Here is a 20,012-nt window from a genome sequence, read left to right on the forward strand (position 1 = left end):
TTGAAAAGGGTTTCACGTAATTATCCCCATTACTTTTGAGTTCGGCGTTCTTTATGAAAAAATTGCGTCTAATTAACGAGATTGCACTTCCATTTCGAATTTTACGAAACCTTTGAAATCGTACCTTGTACTTCGTACGAATTCAATCAGATGTGAACAAGGATCACCTGTTCTAAAAGAAGTTCGTTAAATGATAAAAATCGGTGGCTGTCGTGAAATTGTTGAGAAATTATTAACTATTCCTGACTTATTGATATTTCTCGAGCGTTGATAAATCGACAGTAAACACGGCAAACGATCACAGGAAAATAATTATATCGGATCGTATGGCTCAGTTACGACTAACGATATCAATACGCGTAATTTACTTTACTTGATAAACACTAATAAATCGTGAATTTCGTGATCCTGTACAAAATTATCTATTACAAATTACCTTTGAAAAAGAGTTTTAATTTGCATTTTTGTTTCGTATATTTTACGTGCATCGTAGATGTGAAATGTTGCAAATTATTAAAAGAAGGCTGAATCAGGGAAATCGATGCTTCTAACTTTTTTCTCGTCTTCGTTCTTTCTACTCGATCGTTTGAACACCAGAAGAGTGGTATCGAACGTTTCTGAACGGGATAGTTAATAAGATTCTTCTTCGCGTAAATTAAATTACACAAGCAGGTCTGATGTCTAGATTTTCGATATTGAAATAAATTAATGTTTCATCATAGACGACAGGATTATATGAATAAATTCTTGTTGATTTTCGTCATGTGTATTTTCTCGCAGCGTTATCTCTCAGAATGCTTAATGCAAAGAACGTCAGATTCAGGATACATTTAGGTGAGTATACACGTCTAGGGTTTATGTACCAAGTCTATGGCAGGATAGAGGATTATTTAGATAGGTTAATTAATATTTACTAAATATTTGAGATATGCCTTCCTATTGCAATTATAATTATAATAATATAAACGTAACTAAAACATAATTAAAACATAAGTTCTCTACGTCTACGAAAATTGAAGAAACAGGTTAATTTAGCGAAGAAATTCTTTTAATAATTTTGATGGAAATTTTCACATAATTAAAATTCCAGTGTTTCTACCCCAAGATTGATTAAATTTTATATATGCTTCCTGCATTAATTGATACTAACTCGCCTTGATATAAATTAGCTTCACTTGCGCTACAATTAAAGATTTTAATGAATTCAAGAATAACAAATTCTCTTATATATATAATATTCTAATTTTCCAATTTTCCAGTAGAAGAGATGGGAAGATTGTAAATTGTATCATTAATATGTAGAAATTCTATTACCAAACCTGTTACAGTTTTGCGAGAAAATTGGTTAGCACTAGTAAATTTTAACAAGTGACTCATAAAATTTCGCTAATAATATTAGTTGAATTGTGTAGCAGGACCTAGACATAAAAAGGAACCTTTATGAAATGCAGCGACGTATAGCATATAAAATTTTAACTCGAACGGGGTACGTTTTCATTTTTCTTCTTTTTCATTTCGCCTGATCTTTGAGTTAAGCCGGTTAACTAGTTAAATTTCTACCGTGTGGCATGTGCAGATTCCACAGTCATACTAGATTTGAACAGAATGTGTAGTTACACGTACTTGAGTTTGCACTACATTCTGCTCGATTTCTCAAATTGATAGAATATATTTCTATTTTATGGCGTGTAAAATCAGGCAGCCGATCGTTTATTTCCATTCCTTCTTCTTTCCCAAGAAAAGTAACGATTGCTTCGAAAGCAATATTGTTAGTAGCAGTTAAAAGTAACTTTGGAAGAGGACTCAAGTGAAATTATATTTTACTTTGTACTCTTACATTACATATATAAATTAGAACCCGAAATATTTCACACGTACACTTTCAAAAGCTCACAGTGTTTAAAGATAAAAGATAATGTACTAGTTGTAAAAGAAATAGATTTTCTTTGTATAGTCTCTATCTTTTCTTTTTCTTTGATGCTTTTAATATAAATTTAAAAGTTTTTTAGTAAGTATCATTAAGCTGTTTGCTAAAGAAGATATCCTCTGAATAGAGAATAGCATTAATGCTTTCTTCATTTCCCAAAGTATTTTCCGCTGTTAAAATGGCTTGGCTTCGGCTTAAAAACACTTCAATTCTCACAATGTCACTGTCTGACTGCATTAAATCGGCCATATTCCTCTAAACTTTATTTTCAAAATGTCTTCTAGAAGATTACTTTATACCCATATAAGAACATTATTGATTTAATAAAAAAAGTCGATTATTTAGAAATATTTAGAAACATTCTATAATCTAGTTTTTACACTTCTAAAACTTTTTTAAAAATGTATGGAACAGACTCAGATTCTTTCTGTTTTTTCTTAGTATTGAACGAATATAACTAAATATAATATTATTAATTTTTTTTTGAATAAGGATTGAACGTTCAATTTTTTATAAATAAATTGCAGATGTTTATGCACTTTTGTGAGATATAGATGTACAAAAACAATTATAAAATTACGTAAATGCAAAAATATACAGAATATCAAAAGCGAGGTACGCGTTATGATATCCTGAGAATGAAAAATAGAACCTAAGTGTTCTTTTAATCTAAATTTTATAATTAATTTTGTACGAAATTAATACAATTTGCATAGTATTCAGTTGTGATTGTGATTAATATTAAATAACAAAATAATTTCGATGCTGATGTGACGTATTAGTGCAATTATTTCTGTTTCAGCTACTGGTTAATATGAACATGTGCAACTGAATTATTCATGGTCGATCAATAGTCCCTACTCATTGATGTCTGGTTAAGTTTAAGCAAAGTGTGAATGACGTTTGACATACTGTCAACAGCATGAATACGTTCGAAAGTTCTACACGAAATTTCTCAGTTTCCATATTTGTTCCTTTCGCCAAATTTGCTCACCGTTTTACTCGTCAATGAAACGACTCTTTCAGATAGGAAACGTTTCAAGATATTTTCTCTCTTTTCAAGCCGTAATCTGGGCTACGTCTTTACTTTCTGCTTTTTCTGTTGAAACGAATGTTTAACTTGATATTTTATCTCTGCATATTTATTTCCAAGAAGAGCACCAGTTCTTTGTAATAGATTTAATATTCGTTATTTTTCAGACACAAACAAAGAAAGAAATTACAAGCAGTTTTTGATTAAATCGTAATTACGCATTTCAATCGAGTTATTTTTTTGCACGTTGTATTGTATTCGTATTGTAATTTTGCGATAGTATCCATAAAATAGCTTGACTGGTTCTCTGATAATTCCATTGTCTCATCGTCGGTCAAATTATGTTGGAAGCTCGTGATATCGAGATCAGTATGCGGATAGCCGCGTGCAAAGCTCATGCTGCATTACCAGACCTATGTCACGCGTGTTCGGTGCATAGGGTCGATGCATCAACTCGACATCGTCGATCTAAGTGCTAAAGCTTGTATCTTGCCGGCATCATTTTTTATTTTTTCAGTGATTGATACACCGGAATAAAATAACTCAAGTTCTAGCGCACGATTCTATCTAGCGCGCTATATTTCTCTGTCAGGAAGTTACCTCCTAGCTATGAATAGTCACTTCTTGTTTGCAAACAGAAGAAAAATCAGAATTGAAAAACGGAAAATTGAACGTCGATATCGAAATTCAGAAATTTCAATGTGGTTGAATGTTTTATGAATGAAATATTAGAAGATAATGGCATATTAAATTATAAAATGAATAAGGTCTTTTGTATCATTTGTTAGGTCATCCGAAAAGTTTCTTTTGTTTTATAAGGAAATAAGGGATGCACAACATTTTTCGTTTTATATTATTTTATCGAATTACGTATGATCCATTTTATTCTATCAAAATAAACATCACAACGTTCGAAGGATTAGGTTTCATGTTTGTGTAAAGAAGCATCGTTGTAAAAGACGTGCCTGTAAAAGAAAGACACCTTTCGGACAACCTAATGGTTGACAAAGACGATTAAAGTATCAGAATAGAGAATTAAAAACTTAAATGATCAAGTACTTGAAAATAAAAGATAACAGGGATAAATTATTCCAGACTTAAGTCGAAAAAACAAATAAGTTGGATTTTTGTTATCACCTTTATTGTAATGTTTTATAATTCTGAAAAATGAAGATTGAAAAGCAAAAATTTAAGTGAAATGTTAGATGATAATGGAATTATCATTTTCAATGGAATAATATTAATAAAACTGGGAAAGAAATAAAAAGTATTTTAAATTATTTTCTAAATAATGTTTGCCTAATTTTTACATAACTTTCAAATATTTGAGAAACTGAAATTTCATGTGAATAAATCGTTTGCTTCTTACTCGTTCAATATCTTGTGTAACAGAACGGACTTTTTACTGGATATTCTTGTACAAAGGAATAGAAATATACTTGAAAATGCAAATATGAATACCGCAAGGGAGAAATTTATATCGTAGGAAGATGCAGCTCATGGATTATATATTTGAGAATCGTATATCGTTGTGGTTTTCTATTTTTGAAAGATGTGATGGAAAAATGAAATACACGAAAGAGAAATTGTATTCGAAGTTTGAATTAACGGTTACAAACGTGATGTTATTTTTCATCTTGATGTATTACACAGAAAAAGAGTGTACGAGTGAATTGCTCGACGTTTCGTCAAAAATATCGTATATTTTTTTCATATATATGAGATCAAACGCATGAAACGTTGAAATTTCCAATTCCCCAGCTTAAAGCTCATATACAATTCTATTTGCATCATAATTCCATTTTAATTCAGTATAATGGTCGTTTCACTGGCTATTTCATTCCTTTTTGAACACGTCCTTAAATTGTGTTTACCTATTTTTTACATTGTCTTATTATTCGATGTTTATTTCTACGAGTAACTGTGCAAAAATGAGTAAAGAAGCCTAACGTGGGAAGAATTTCACCGATTTTTACCGAAATTACAGTTAGTCCCATAATTAGCCATAAAACACTGATTAATTTAAAATTAAAGATTCCTTTCAGAATCCATCGTTTCATTAATTATATTTTCCGCGGCTACCCTGCATATTCAGCTTTTAACGCGGTCATATATGCACTCGAGGTTTATTAAATCGATGTTACATTGTGCAATATTTTATTACATCGACAATAGAGATATACACGTAGAGAACTTTTAAACAATTTCAACTAATCTCGATTAAATTAATTATTTTTGACATTTTTTTTCAATCGATTACCACAAAATAAAGTTAGTTTTTTCCTCTTTTGGTTAACTGCTCTTTTTGCCGTATGATAATTAAAGTTTTAAGAATTAAAATTATAGTAGAATACAGTTTTTGTATTTTAAAAATTATATAATTATTTGAGCACAAAATGGAAATATATGAAGTACTTTCAACTGAATTTCAACTTCAACTGGATGGCAGAATTATATTAATTACATCAGAAAATTTTTTGGCGCAGTTATCACGAAGTGAAGTTAAATTTTTTCTTATTTTGTTAATTGTTTTCTCTTGTATGCTTTAGAAATTAAAATTTTGTTTGAATTTGTTTGAATTCAATCGTAGTTCTTATATTTGTGTAATAATAGTATTATAATTCTCATAATTCCAGATACATTCATTTCTGGCTTTCAGCATATCTATTGTAAAGAGCTGTTTCAATATGTGTCTTATCAGCTCTACATATATCATTTCCAAAAAAGGGAAAATGTGACGCGAGAAAATGTAACGAAATAATTAAACTACCATAACGCATTTTAACGACAACTTTTTCGTTGTCTCTGTTTCCACGTGGCTACACGCGAAATATTTCATAAGATTACAGAATTTATGAACAGTAGATATTCTCGCAACCGGGAGAAAATATGGCCAAACGTCTCTTTTTTATAATTTTTTAATGTAAAACTAATTTTCTAAAAAGTTCGCACGGCACGTTATTAAATGGGTCCCTGTAGACTCGTATAGACCTATCATGGAACCATCAGTCCTTAACGTTTATGTATTAGGTTAAGTAAAAAGTTCTGAGCGTTTTTCGCTAGATGTCTTTAGTGAGCCATATCTCACGATGTGCACATCGCATCGAGTCATAGTATACACCGATTTCAAGGTGATATTACGCATCAAAAAGGTTCTTTGTCAGTTTTGTGTTCGGTGAAGCCAGTTGTGTGTTACAGCGTTCGAAAATGGAGATAAAAAAAGAGAAAATTCGATACATTCTTCAGTACCACTACGACCAAGGTGAAAAGGCGGAGCAGGCGGCCAAAAAAATTTGTGCTGTTTATGGACCCAGTACAGTATCGAATGCAACAGCAAAGCGGTGGTTCCAACGATTCCGTTCTGGTAATATGGACGTCGAAGATGAGGCACGCTCTGGTAGGCCAATCGTCGAAAATGTGGATAAAATCATGGAAATCGTCGAGTCGGACCGGCATGTGAGCACTTATTCCATTGCCCAGGAACTGAAGATTAGCCAGAAAACCGTTTGGAACCATTTGCATAAGGCTGGTCTCAAGAAGAAGCTCGACGTATGGGTGCCACATGAATTGACGCAAAAGAACCTTTTGGACCGAATTGATGCCTGCGATTCTTTGTTGAGACGTAACGAAATCGACCCATTTTTGAAGCGGATGGTGACTGGCGATGAAAAATGGGTCACATACGAGAACAACAGCCGAAAAAGATCGTGGTCCAATCGCGGTGGGCCGGCCCAAACGATCGCCAAGCGTGGATTAACGGCCAAGAAGGTTTTATTGTGTGTTTGGTGGGATTGGAAGGGAATCATCCATTATGAGCTGCTCCCATCGGGGCAAACACTTAATTCGGACCTCTATTGTCAACAACTGACCAGACTGAAGCAGGCGATCGACCAGAAGCGGCCAGAATTGGCCAATAGGAAAGGTGTTGTGTTCCATCAAGACAACGCCAGGCCGCACACATCTTTAACGACGCGTCAGAAGCTCCGAGAGCTTGGCTGGGAGGTTCTATCGCATCCGCCGTACAGTCCAGACCTGGCACCAAGCGATTATCACCTTTTTAAGTTTTTGCAAAATTTTCTTGATGGTACAAAACTGGCCTCAAGAGAGGCTTGTGAAAATGAGCTGGTCAAGTTTTTTACCAATAGGGACGAGGACTTCTTCAACCGCGGAATTATGAAATTGCCTTCAAAATGGACAAAAGTAATCGAACAAAACGGCGCATATTTAATCTAAATCGAATAATCTTGACTATGTTAATTTCATCGTCGAAATAAAGCGAAAAAGCGCTCAGAACTTTTTACTTCACCTAATATAAATATGCTTCCTTGGAAAATACAGGGGAGAAGTGGATAGAATTCTAGTAGAATAGGTCGACCACCAATCGGCCAGACGGTGAGTAGAATAGATCGTATAGGCCATGGTGCAGATTAAGGGTAATATTCCTGTACGTGAGCAGACAGCCAGTGAAGTGAAATACGTATGCAGGTGATCGAACTATAGCCAACATTCTTTGGTGATATTGAAATTCTTTTTGCGATGATATTCTACTTGGTTGGAGATGCGTTTACGATAATTGATTATGTATTTCTCAATTAAAATAAAACACTGACTGTGAATATTTTGGATCGGTCGAAGCATTCTTTCCTTCTTATTTGAATTTGTCATTATCAATGATTTCTTGGTAACTTTTATCGTTACATATAATTGTTTCTTCAAAATTAATTTAATGTACCATAATTAGTTTATTTAATAACGTATATCTATTTGTCAAGATTTTTTGAAACTGGAAGTACTCAATTTCTGACGCTTCTTTCTAGACATTTTTTTTTAAAGAAGAAGTTCTAAATTCCAAAATTCTACAAATTCTCAATTTTTTCCTGAATTGTGGTAAGGAAGTAAAAATCCAGACTTCTTTAAGGAATGATTTAATTGTATTAAACTATAAATAAGGGTTGAAGATTTTTCTTCATTATTTGTAACTGAAGAATTTCTTACACACCCACTTGCTTCATAAATTCATTTATAAAAGTTTTCTTGTGAACAGTTGGTCGTTTCTTTATAATTTTGTATCTCCAAGATAAATATTATTCTCAATAATCTTAAACTCCTTTGATACCGATTGGGCTATATCGCTACAATATATTTAAAATATCTTAACGAGTAACGCTAGCGAGTAGAAATTATTTTCTTTTCACAAATGTAAAAATTTATTCATAAACAACGAGACAAGAATTTTATTCGAAACAAATTATATCGCATTCACGCGTTTCTTTATACTTTCGAAGAAAGATGAACGAATAGATGTCTACCTTCCATCAAAGTGATGCTTGATCGAGAAGTTGCACTTATCTTGAAATATTTCCGAGAGATATCCACTTCCTTTGTGACTTGGAAAGAAGGTCGGAATCTAGGCCAGGCATAAGCCGTTCATACTAATACGATTTCGTAGGAATACACGTAGGAACTGATTAATTTAATAACTAGGTCAGATCGCCACGATTTGGAAACTCATTAGTGACACGTGAAACACATGGCTGAAAAGCATCGCCGACGCATAACGATAGCGTTTCCTCTTAATTAGGTTCTATTGTGGAGATATTGGAATTGTTTATGAATGCAGCCGCATTCCAAAGTGTTGCAATTATGGGAGATTGCTTTGTATCACGCTTTATATTTAGAACACATCCAGACCCAAGATATCGGATTTTAGACAAGATAAACAGGGATATATCGCATCTTAATACTTTTTCTCTATTTCTAGTCTAAGTTCGACTTTTTTATAACAAAAATTTTAATATGTTTTGTTATGGTACTTTTTCGACATTATTCACTTCATCTATTATAGTAGTATAGTAATAAAATAAAGTGAAGAATATAAATGAAAAGATATCAATGTTGTAGAAAATAATATTTCACAAACTTCTACACTTCTATAACTAGAGTCTCGATATTTCTTGATAATACAGTTGTTGAAAATTATTCATAGTTTCTACCATAATAATAGAATAAAATTGCGAATAGAGGAGAGACGTAATATGTAAAAAATGCGATAATGCAAAAAATAATCTTTTCTTAATTTTTACCTTAAATTGCACGCATTTTTTCGCGAACGCGAATTGTACAACGTTCGATAAATAATTAATCGTTTATCGATTTAACGTAATTAAATTTTATTGCGCGAGTAACGTGTTAAGTGTGATTATAATTTCGATACGCGTTCATCCGTCAAGTGTTACTTTCATCGTCATTGGCGTGCGGCTTTTATACGAATAAACGTGTTGACACCTAATTTATTAATAATTTAATAAACTCTCTTCAGAAATCAAGTGTCGCGTTAGTTGCACATATCGTGAACAACATTGCAAAACTTTAATCGTAAATAAATTTCCTTATTAAAAATTATGATAACTCGAATTAGATCGTTTTATTAGAAAAATGCATAAAAGCAAAATAAAATGAACCTATAGTAATCGTTACAAGAAAAAAGATAATGCTGAATTAATGATTTCAAAACGAATAAAAATACGTACTTTTTTTTAGAATTTCATTTTTTTAATATCATTTCTTTAATTGCGCTATATTTGTATTGCTGACCACGGTGTTGTAATATCTGGGACTCCAGCTACTCATTAGCGTTCATAAATTTTACTAAATATACATTTCGTTTTTCGCGAATAAAGAAAAGGAACACTAAGCAACCAAAATGGGATAATTTAAAAATCCCTTATCTGACTGTAAATTTTTGGTTGATAATAATTTCTGCTGACATCACAAAGTGTAATTACGATTTAACAGATAATAGTTTACACGGCACATTATTATTTAAATAAAGTTAGTATTGAAACTTCTTCAAAGAATAAAACCAATACATAAAGAAACTACTTGTGGTAAAAGATAAAAAATTGTAATTTAGAATAAATTTTGTTATCTTTTATTTCACCAATGCATTCGAGAAGAATGTTATTTTACTTCGCAATATTATTGGGTGAAATAAAATGTAAATCCAACAATTCACGGGATATACTATAAATCGAATTTGATTAGTTAATATAAGAAATCATATTAACAATTAAATGTAATATATGCAATAAAGAATATATCGTAGCTCAATTATAATACAGCGTTGTACAATGTAGTTACAGGCAAGTTTTACACACATCGTTTTTAAATTTCATAAATATTACTAGTGCCCACTATATCAGATTCTGTAACTATTTACAAGTATTTTAACAGCAGTCACTGGAGTCAAACAAACTTGTAACAAATTTACTATGTTGTGTATGTATAATGTTATTCCTCGTACAAACATGAACATCAATATTTGTTTCGACAATAATACTTGTTCAAACGAAACGAAGATTCTCTGTTTACAGAACTTTTCTCCCTTAACCCCACAACGATATGTATCTACCCTACGTTATTGCAAAGCAAACAGGAAAGATGTCCTTGGAATGAATTACAGATAAGCTGGAATCTTCAACTAATCTTGCGATTGATTGTGTTTGCTGAACGTAACCAATTCCCATTGTCGTTAGCTAGGTCTATTGTTTGCTATGATACTTTTCACGTTTATTGGAGCAACAAGCGTATCGTCCAATTAAAGGCTCGTTTCTGGTATAGTGTACTAGACTTTCTATAAAGTCACTCTCGAAGTATCGACAACAATCGATAACTTGCATTCAACTTGTGCGATTAATTCTTGCCTTATTGGTATTTCTTTGGGAAATAGAAATCTTCTCGCGAACTGAAAATAACGATTCACGCATCGTCATATGAATGACAATCTTTAATTATTGTTGAACGCGAAGAATGATTATCAAGGAATTAATGAAAATGTCTTAATATGAACTACATTTACTTTCAAGAGAGATGTTGTAGCACTCTGGGGAAGTTACGATTCTCAGTCATCATCAAATTGGTTTTCGTAATCGACTATTAATTAATTTATCGAATCAGCAACTTAATATCTATGCTTATAAGCAAGTCACGAGAGCGTGAATAGTTACACAACAACGAATGCGTTCGATGGTTCACGTTTCCGAGTACATTATTGCGATGATCTATCTTCGTGTACTAATTAGCACACTTCAATTTACATGAAATCAGTCGTGTTCAATAAACCAATGGCTCTTTAATATAAGTATAGTATAAATATAATATAATAAGCATAGTATAGTACATTTTCCAATTATTTTCTTTGAAATCAGTTGACAAATATTTTTAAGGAATTTTAGAAATCATTTAAGGCAATAATTTTATAATTTATCAATTTTAAAATCTTCCACCGTTATTAGTATTTTTGTTAACCAATTAAACCGGGAAGAGGAAATATATCTTTTAATATCTTTTTATGATTTGAATCATTCTATGAACTAAATACTAATTCACTATAGTTCTTTTGATAAATTGCGACTAAAATTTATGGTCAAAAGCAATTTGATATAACCCATGTGTTGCTATAATGGATGATACCACAATGGAATGGTAGTGACGGGCTATCAGAAAAAAGCTATCCGACTGTTAGGCTGTCAGGGAAATTTTAAACTTTTCCGGACAAAGACACTTTGTAGCAGTCACGTCAATTAATTTCACTAGGGACTGCATTTGACGGCTGAATGTTGCTACATTAAAAGACGCTCAATTCTTAGTTATTCATTTCTGTACATTCCAATTCAAAATAACCCGCTTGTGTACAAACCTATAAATCAATATATGTAATTCTTTTACCATTCGAAACTAAAAACATTCGAGATCAGATTTGATTCTTTGACTGCTACGCGAATTTTATATAGTTTGTTCTTACATGTTACGTACTACTTACTTAATGTTAACTGAGATACGTACATGTTAATATGTACACAGAGTGTACCGCATACCTTTCGAGACAATTTTTAAGGTATCTCCGATAAACTGACAAAAAATTATTTTCAATAAACGTTAATCAGCTTTCAATTGGCTACAAATTGCGATATAAGAAATTTCTCAAAAATTATTTTCTTGATAAAAAGTTAGTTATCTGGACTTTTCCAAATGACACTACATATTTTTAACTTTACTCTATTGTAATTGACGCTAAAATAAGTTGAACGACCTACTATTCTATGACCTTAATATGGCCTTGAATTTTCAAATGTAAGCTTAATCAAAAACAATGTTATCGTTAAAAATTATTTTATTTTGATCAAATTATACATTTGACATTAATATATTCAAAATGTTAACCATACCGATATAATCACCGATTATTACAATATCGAGCAACGCGTTGAAGGAAAATACAAAATATAAATGAGCCAAGTTTTTTAAAGTTTTCGAAAGAAGAATAAAGACTGTCACGATAGTAAGGAAAAATTAAAATTGCGATTTCGTCCTTCAGACAGATGATTTATAGACTCCCTCTGGAACGGAAGGAATGAAAAGTTTAATAGGCATGGCTGATAAAGGAGAAGTTCGTGGAAAGATTGTTTCATGTTCCGGATAACGTTGGTAATCGAAGCAAGTCCGTTGAATAATTCTTTCACGCAAGAATATACTTTCGAATCTTTTGGTTTGTCTCGCTTGTTCTTTCGAAATTTTTTCATGAATAAAAATACTTCCTTCAACGAGTAATTTTTTCTTTTGTTCTTGGTACTATCGTGATAACCCAACAATGCTCAAAGAAAATATGCAACCAGTTTATAACGACTGAGAATTTTACATTGGTCTAACTTCTCGCGAAAAAGGGACGTTAGAAAAGAAAGAACATTTTATCAAATTCTAAGAATTTTTAATATATTATTTATGATTTTAATATATAGCAGTGTATGGAACAAAGTTTCTTCAGTAACTTCTTAGTTTGCAAATTCCCATATAATAAAGTATTTAAGAAGAAATATTGGAATATTAGAAATATTTGACAAATTATATACATTATCTAAATTATTAGATTGAAACATAATTTTTGATTGAGGCGTTGAGACTAAAAATGGATTAAACTACATTTCTTCTGGATGTGCAATTTATTTCGATAAGTTGTGTTCAGACAAAAGTGAAAAAACTCATGTTTTCCAAATCAAACTTAGATAACATAAAGAAAGTAAATTGCACTAAATATTTCACATAACATTTGCATTTTAAATAGCGAATTATTCACTTTTTAAATGTTTTAATTGATTTTTTGTCGTTCTCACTATCTCATATAATACGAAAAATTCGTAGAAGCATATATTTCATGAGAAATTGTAAAATATTATAAAAACAGTCGAGTTTATATTAAAGGTGTGCAAATAAAATTTATACGAGGGCTGATTCATTTACGAGCAAAAGTCTCCTAATTATTCCTGAATTTATCACGGTCCAAGAATTTTCCGCATATTTTCACCCACTTAATCTAGCCATAAGTATTTTCGATGGCCCACCAACGAATCAGGCAAAGCATTTCCCACCAACAGAGGGCAAAAGTTCCTGATTCGAGGAGAAACAAGAGAGAACAACAGAGAAAATAGACGTGAATCTACATCTGCGCTAAATTATTAAATACCGTGTATGTATTTTATGCGCGTGCAGACAGGTTCACGATAGTATTCGTATACTTGTAGACACTTTTATGAATATACTATGCGTGTCAGACAAAATACGAGTATTAATTAAAGTAATCAGTTATCCATTGTATTGATAGGATATACTAATTTTCTACTAAATACATGCTTGAAATAAATATCTTATTAATAATTAGTTTAGGTATTATAGGTAATTTCTCTATAGATTTTCAGATTTGTATCATATTTTTTCAAGAACTTGCTCAGATTGATTTTTAATTCTCTAATAAATATGTGTCTGCATTAAATATCCTGTAACTTTTACATCAATTTTTAAATTGGTTTCAAATTTTACCAATAGAGTAATGATAATCGCGTCTCATTGTACCGATGACGAAATTTCAATATGTTTTATATAATACACACAATATGGACATAAAATTTTCTATGGTAGGTGTTCAAATACTTTCGTCAACTAGTATATATGTTTGAAAGAATAAGTCGGATTTAGAGATTATAGGATTCTTGAATTGTTAATATAGCTAATGGGCGACTAATGTTTACTGGATCATTAAATCATTTTATTCGTTACAACGACCAGTAATGGTACTCTGCTTGGATAATATTCGAATCGTTGCTTTGTAACCTGCATGCTCCAACGATGTGTTATTACTTGCTGTACACAAAGCTCCCTTCATAAATAACAGGAAGCTTCCCTTGTATCACGTTCATCTTTGTTGAGATCTAGCTTCACGAGATAAATCCTGGCTATGTGTTGCTGTATAGTTGATTCATACAAGGGTCGTGTAGAAGCCACAACGACAAATCCGCAAATTGAAAAGTATAACAAAATTATGACGTTATAAATACCGTTTTTTAAATTTACCTTAGAATACATCATAGTTCGTATCATCTTCTTATGATGAATGAACTTGTGCAAATAAACCATTTACTTTTTGTGAATTAAATATTAATCCCTTTACTTTGGATTATAAAATGGTACTGTGATATAAAATAGTGTTGCGATAATTATGTTACAAAGTCTAAAAAAAGTTATTTTATGTGTATTTTGGATATAATTACTTACTTATTAGTTAATACGTACGTCCCATATGATATGACAATTATTAATCTTAACAATGTATAGTTTCCGTTAATTATATATTTATGAAATGAAATTAGGAAATTAATAACAATCTGAATTGATTAGTTTGGCTCCTGAGTAGTTCGTATCGCATTCGTGGATATTAAGTAATCAAATTTCCAAAAATTACAAATCGCAAGATAAGCACCCAATTGTGCCGAAAAATCTCTCAAGAAATCGGAGGGAAAGCCTGAGTGAAAGAATAAGTTAGGGAGTTTCTATTTCCGTGCAAACGTTTTCTTGTCGATGGACCGCAATAAAAACGTCGATGAGGCAAGATATTCCCCCGGGTCTCGCGGCGTCGACGAGTTTCTTTCGAGCCATGCTGTTTCCCCATTGGATCGGCACACAGGGAAGTAAAGCGAATTTGTTGTTTACGATGCCGTGCACACAACGGCGAGACATGTTCGCCACGGGTGGTTATTCGTGGCTTGGAAAGCAGGCACGATAGAATCCGAGAAAGTTATAGGATAGATGTCAACCGCAAAAGTGATGATATATGTACAACATGTATGTACAAGGTGCATTAATACGACCATGGAACGTCTATATATTATGTCCTACTAGGTATGCTTTACATCAAATCTCGATTTAGAATGTCTATCGATCAGGTTCTTTGTCCTAGTCGATTGTTTCCTTTACTCTTTGGAAATTTCCTCTTATATCAAATGAATTTTCTGAAATTTTTGTGACTTGGGATATTGTGAAACTTGGTTGCTGCATTTTTTGAATAATGGAAAGTTTTTATTCTTATGCTATCATGACTGAGAGCTTATCATGTCTTATAAATTAAGAAATTAGTGTAGTATCGTGGACGAAAAGCCTAAGAGATATCGGGCGAACCATGAACAATGTCGCGAGAGCCGAGGCGCCGTCGGGTCCATCAATGTGTCATCGGTCTTTTCAAGTGCATAGTTTCGTAGAAAAGACCTACGTGACCCTGGCTACGAGCGTCTGCAGAACACGTGTGCCTAGCAAAAGACAATAGAATGCGACAACGGCCAGAGAGTCAGTGGAGGAGCAGAGCGCGAGTCGAGGAGCAGGGTGTTAGTCGAGAAGCAGAATTTGCGAGCGGCGTTGCCGAGAGAGTGTTGATTGCATTTTGTGAAAGTCGAGTCGTTATCTAATTATTTAGTTGTGCTGTTTTCTGTACGTTTGGTGTGAATAGTTCAGGTTAAACAACAATCGTCTTTTTCTGTCCGATTAACATCTGTATCATCCATTCCTTGTAAATATATTATATCACGATATTACATTAGTAAACTTAAATACTTTATTACTATTCAATATTAAACGAAGGATAGAAAAATTATTGTTTGCTTAGTTGGTAAAAATAATAGCTTAGCAATTATATTATCACAGTGATGTTTACCTTTTCTGAGAACTTAATAATACTATCTGTGAAATATGTGGTTACCACGCTGAATCCGTAAAAATTAACAGTGAAAGAGTTAAACAAGATTGGCATAGGGTGAAGTTTCACCCATAAAGTTTAAACGAAGGGATAAATCGAATGTAGAAGTTATAACAAACGAAAGTGAAAAGCAATGATAAAAATTATTTAAATGTAGTTTCTAGACGAATTGCGACAGAATAAATTGTTGTTAGAAATTAATAAATCACCGGAAAGTTTTGCGGGAAACAAGGATCATGATTTTCTACGTTTCTCTAGTTTCAACTGTTGTTGAAATAAGTGAACAGTGGGATTAGAATCATACAATACAGAAATCAATTTATTACTCTCCAGTAAATCCCAAGTTTCGTGAAACTCTTTCTATTCCTTTTAACGTTGTGAGATTTGTAGGAGAATAAGTCGAACGAGGTAAAAGACTGGGAAAAACCTGTCCATTAAAGATTCAGAAACGCACTGGTACTTCTGTTTAATTTAGCCATCGATTGCATTCGTCGATTTCGTCGAAAGCATGTACATCAACATCGTAAGAGCTATAGAGAAAGCTCGTTGTCAATGTCTCTGTGAAGTTTCGACAAAACCTCATGATGCTCTTTCATTCGAATTTCGAATCAGCGAGTTATTACCACTCCAACGTAATTGAATCGAAATGATATCTTGCATTCACCTGCCGCACATATCTTCGTTATGTTCGATAAATAACTTCCAACCCTTTATTTTTATTTGATGCCTGACATTGTTCTCTACTCGATTAAAAAAATATTGGAAGACTTCTTCGTGAAAAATTGTAAAAAAATTGTAAAATGGGAAGTTGTAAAAAAGTATTTTTATGATGGATTCAAAGAATTTGAAGAAGATAAAACAATTCATAAGGATAGTACCTAATGATTATAATGGTTGTTTTGGATAAGCATAAATTGCATTATTCTAAACATAAACGAATCGAGATTCAACTATACAGTTGACTAAAACAGTGCTTTTTGTAAAAAATAATTGAATACTTTTAAAGTGTTGCTGTTTTCAAAGGTCTTCTTCTTTTGAAATGCAACGCTAATCCCACTTTTTCTGACTGAGCTGATTTCATGTACATTATCACTCATGAATGTGTAGACATTTTGATCTATAGTTAATTTGTAGTTAATACATAAATATTACCGAGATGTATAAACTATTTAATACTAAGTACTAATACTAAATACTAACTATTTAATACTAGTATTTCGAAATGAAATATGTGATTTGTTGACATATTAAAAAATACTACCCAACTTAATCATGATAATATCTATCAGTTCGGGAAAGCCATCAAAGCTGGTGCGCATTATTTGACATTTACAAATATCGTATATTAATGTTTTAAAATAAATTTCAGAATATCATAAGGACTAAAATTGTCATCAAGCTTTTTAGTAAATTGGTAATTTTTAAATTAAATTAGGGTCCAAATATGCAGCTTTGTTTACGACAAACGTTTTATAAATACATTTGACTAACTAATTATTTTCTACTAATTTCAATTAAATATCGAGCTACACGAAGTGCCTGTTAAACGACACAAATGTTTAAATAGTAGTTTGATCAATCAGATTTGGTGTGTGCAATCAACAACCTCCAATAATTGAATCAGAATTCCAAGTAACGTTTGGGCAAACCACAATATCGCGATCAATCGATTTGATCCTCAACGAACTGTCACAAGAGAAACTTCATTCTGGTGTTACAACACCAAAAACTATGTATATTTGTAACTGTTTCTCATTAAATTTCGTGATTTCTAACAACTTTTTAAACCACGAATTTCTACACTATCCATAAATATGATCGAATTTCAAAATAATTTTCGCCGCATTCATCATTCCGTTTGCGAGTGGTTAATAAGAAATATAAATAAAAATTCGAAAGGAGAATGAGAAAGTGGACGGTGGGATGAAAAACTAGAAGAGAACTCGTTGGTCCATAAATATCGACCAGACTACCAGGGAAATGGTGCACGCTCTGCAAATGTTCTATGTAATTTGCATCGTTACTTGTTACCACGTTGTTATTCCGTGTTGATTTACACGTTTACAAAGACTGACAATGTCATTACCATCGAGTGATCATCCTACCGAAAATTATGCCTACACAAAACCTGCCCAGGAACGCTTATGGAACGCTGTAACTTTATCGTGTAATTGATTTACCATGATCCTTCTTGAATTATGTACCCACCGACATTCTACAATTTACTTAATACCAGGTACATTTCCGAATGATAAACATCATTTAACGATTGCGATTTCGCGTTTTGATATTGTTTACCTGTCCATTTTTTAAACCCATGTTTTAGTTCGTAAATGAGGGATTATGACAATAGAACTTGTAATTAAAAAAGAAGTATTTAAAAAGATTTGAATATCTTAAAATTCAATAATCTAATTCAAAACTAATTTCAATTTATTGTCATCATCTGTGATCTTTTGATGTTAGTCCAGAGTTGTAAAATAACAGAAAAAATATATGTTCGAATAAACAATAGTTCTCAAGCAAGGTAAAGTAATAATTCGGACAGTGTCAGTAATTAACAGCCTGTAGCAACTGAATTGTTCTCGCGCTATTGTAATTTCGACCTAGTAGCTCGTTTTCGAGATTAATTAACGAACAAAATACGAATGATCGAATTCTGTTCTGCTCCCATTACGAATACCCCGCGATGGAAATATTAACGATCTATCGGTGATGATCGCTATAAAAGTGAACGCGAATATGGACGCTTGCTGTGATAAAATAATTTGTAGATACTATTATGAATGTATCACGAGAAACAAGAATAGTTAATGGATATCCTAATTTGCACGTTGCAATCTTTAAAGATCTGTAGAATTTTTTAATGGATCTGTAAGTGGAATTATACGGATCTCGAAACTATACGGTGGAAAAATCAATATAAGTCACTTAAAAAATAAGAAGAAACCAAATTACCAAATATTTTAATATATAAAGTAATAATTAGTCTGCGGATATTTATGCAAATTCATATTTTCGATAAAAAGAGATGCGATAGAAAATTGTTTTACATACCAAATATTATAAACAGCACTATATTTTATATATATCTTCGTATTATGTACATATTTGGGCAATTTGACACTTTCAAATTTACTATAAAAGCATATCCGTAGACTAATAATAGCTTTAATTTTTATATAAAGTAATTAACTTTTACTAAATGCCTGAAACACATGACAGGCTGAAAACATAGTAATGTATATGTGGTGTATGGCCATTTTCATTGTTAATAATAAATATAAAAACGTTGAAGAGTCGGAAATAATTATTCGGCGTATGTGTGTACAAAGCATTTTGCACAAACGCCTCTCAAATGCACATAGATATGATAATTTATTGTCTGGCGTTTAATGTTTCATCGTTTTACCAATTTGCAATCGCATTGATTGCATTTTCGTCTTGCGACTCGTGGCTTCGCTCGCAATCGAATTAACTTGCACAATCGCTTTTCCATTTTTCCGTTTTCATGTTCATCATCGTATTAAACAGGATCTCTTTCCAGAAAAAAAGATTCCAATTCCATAGTCTCATTTTTTTATTTAGTTTTATTTTCTATATGATACAAATATAAAAATATATGAACATTCAGTGATAATATAAATATAAAAATATTGTTAGCTTTCAAAGATTCTAACATACAAATTTTATATTAAGGTTTGTTTTCAGAAAATGGAGGAATTTCCATGTTGTTTGGAAACGTTTCGTGTTACTCGATATTTCGATTATACAAGACGGGCAACAGAACACCTCAATCGAGAAAGCCAAAGAGCGAGATTTTGAAATGAGATCTTGGAGGAAAACATCCTCAGTTTGAGACGGGCTCATTTCGAAAATTTCGCCGTATTTTGATGGAAAAGAGGAATTCTATTAAATTTAGTAAACCACCACATGGTTCTAATAGGAAAGGGATAATCTTCCACCATTATCTTAAG

This window comes from Bombus bifarius, unplaced genomic scaffold (genome assembly GCF_011952205.1).
Source record: "Bombus bifarius isolate JDL3187 unplaced genomic scaffold, Bbif_JDL3187 scf7180000010271, whole genome shotgun sequence".
Classification (NCBI taxonomy): Eukaryota; Metazoa; Arthropoda; class Insecta; order Hymenoptera; family Apidae; genus Bombus; species Bombus bifarius.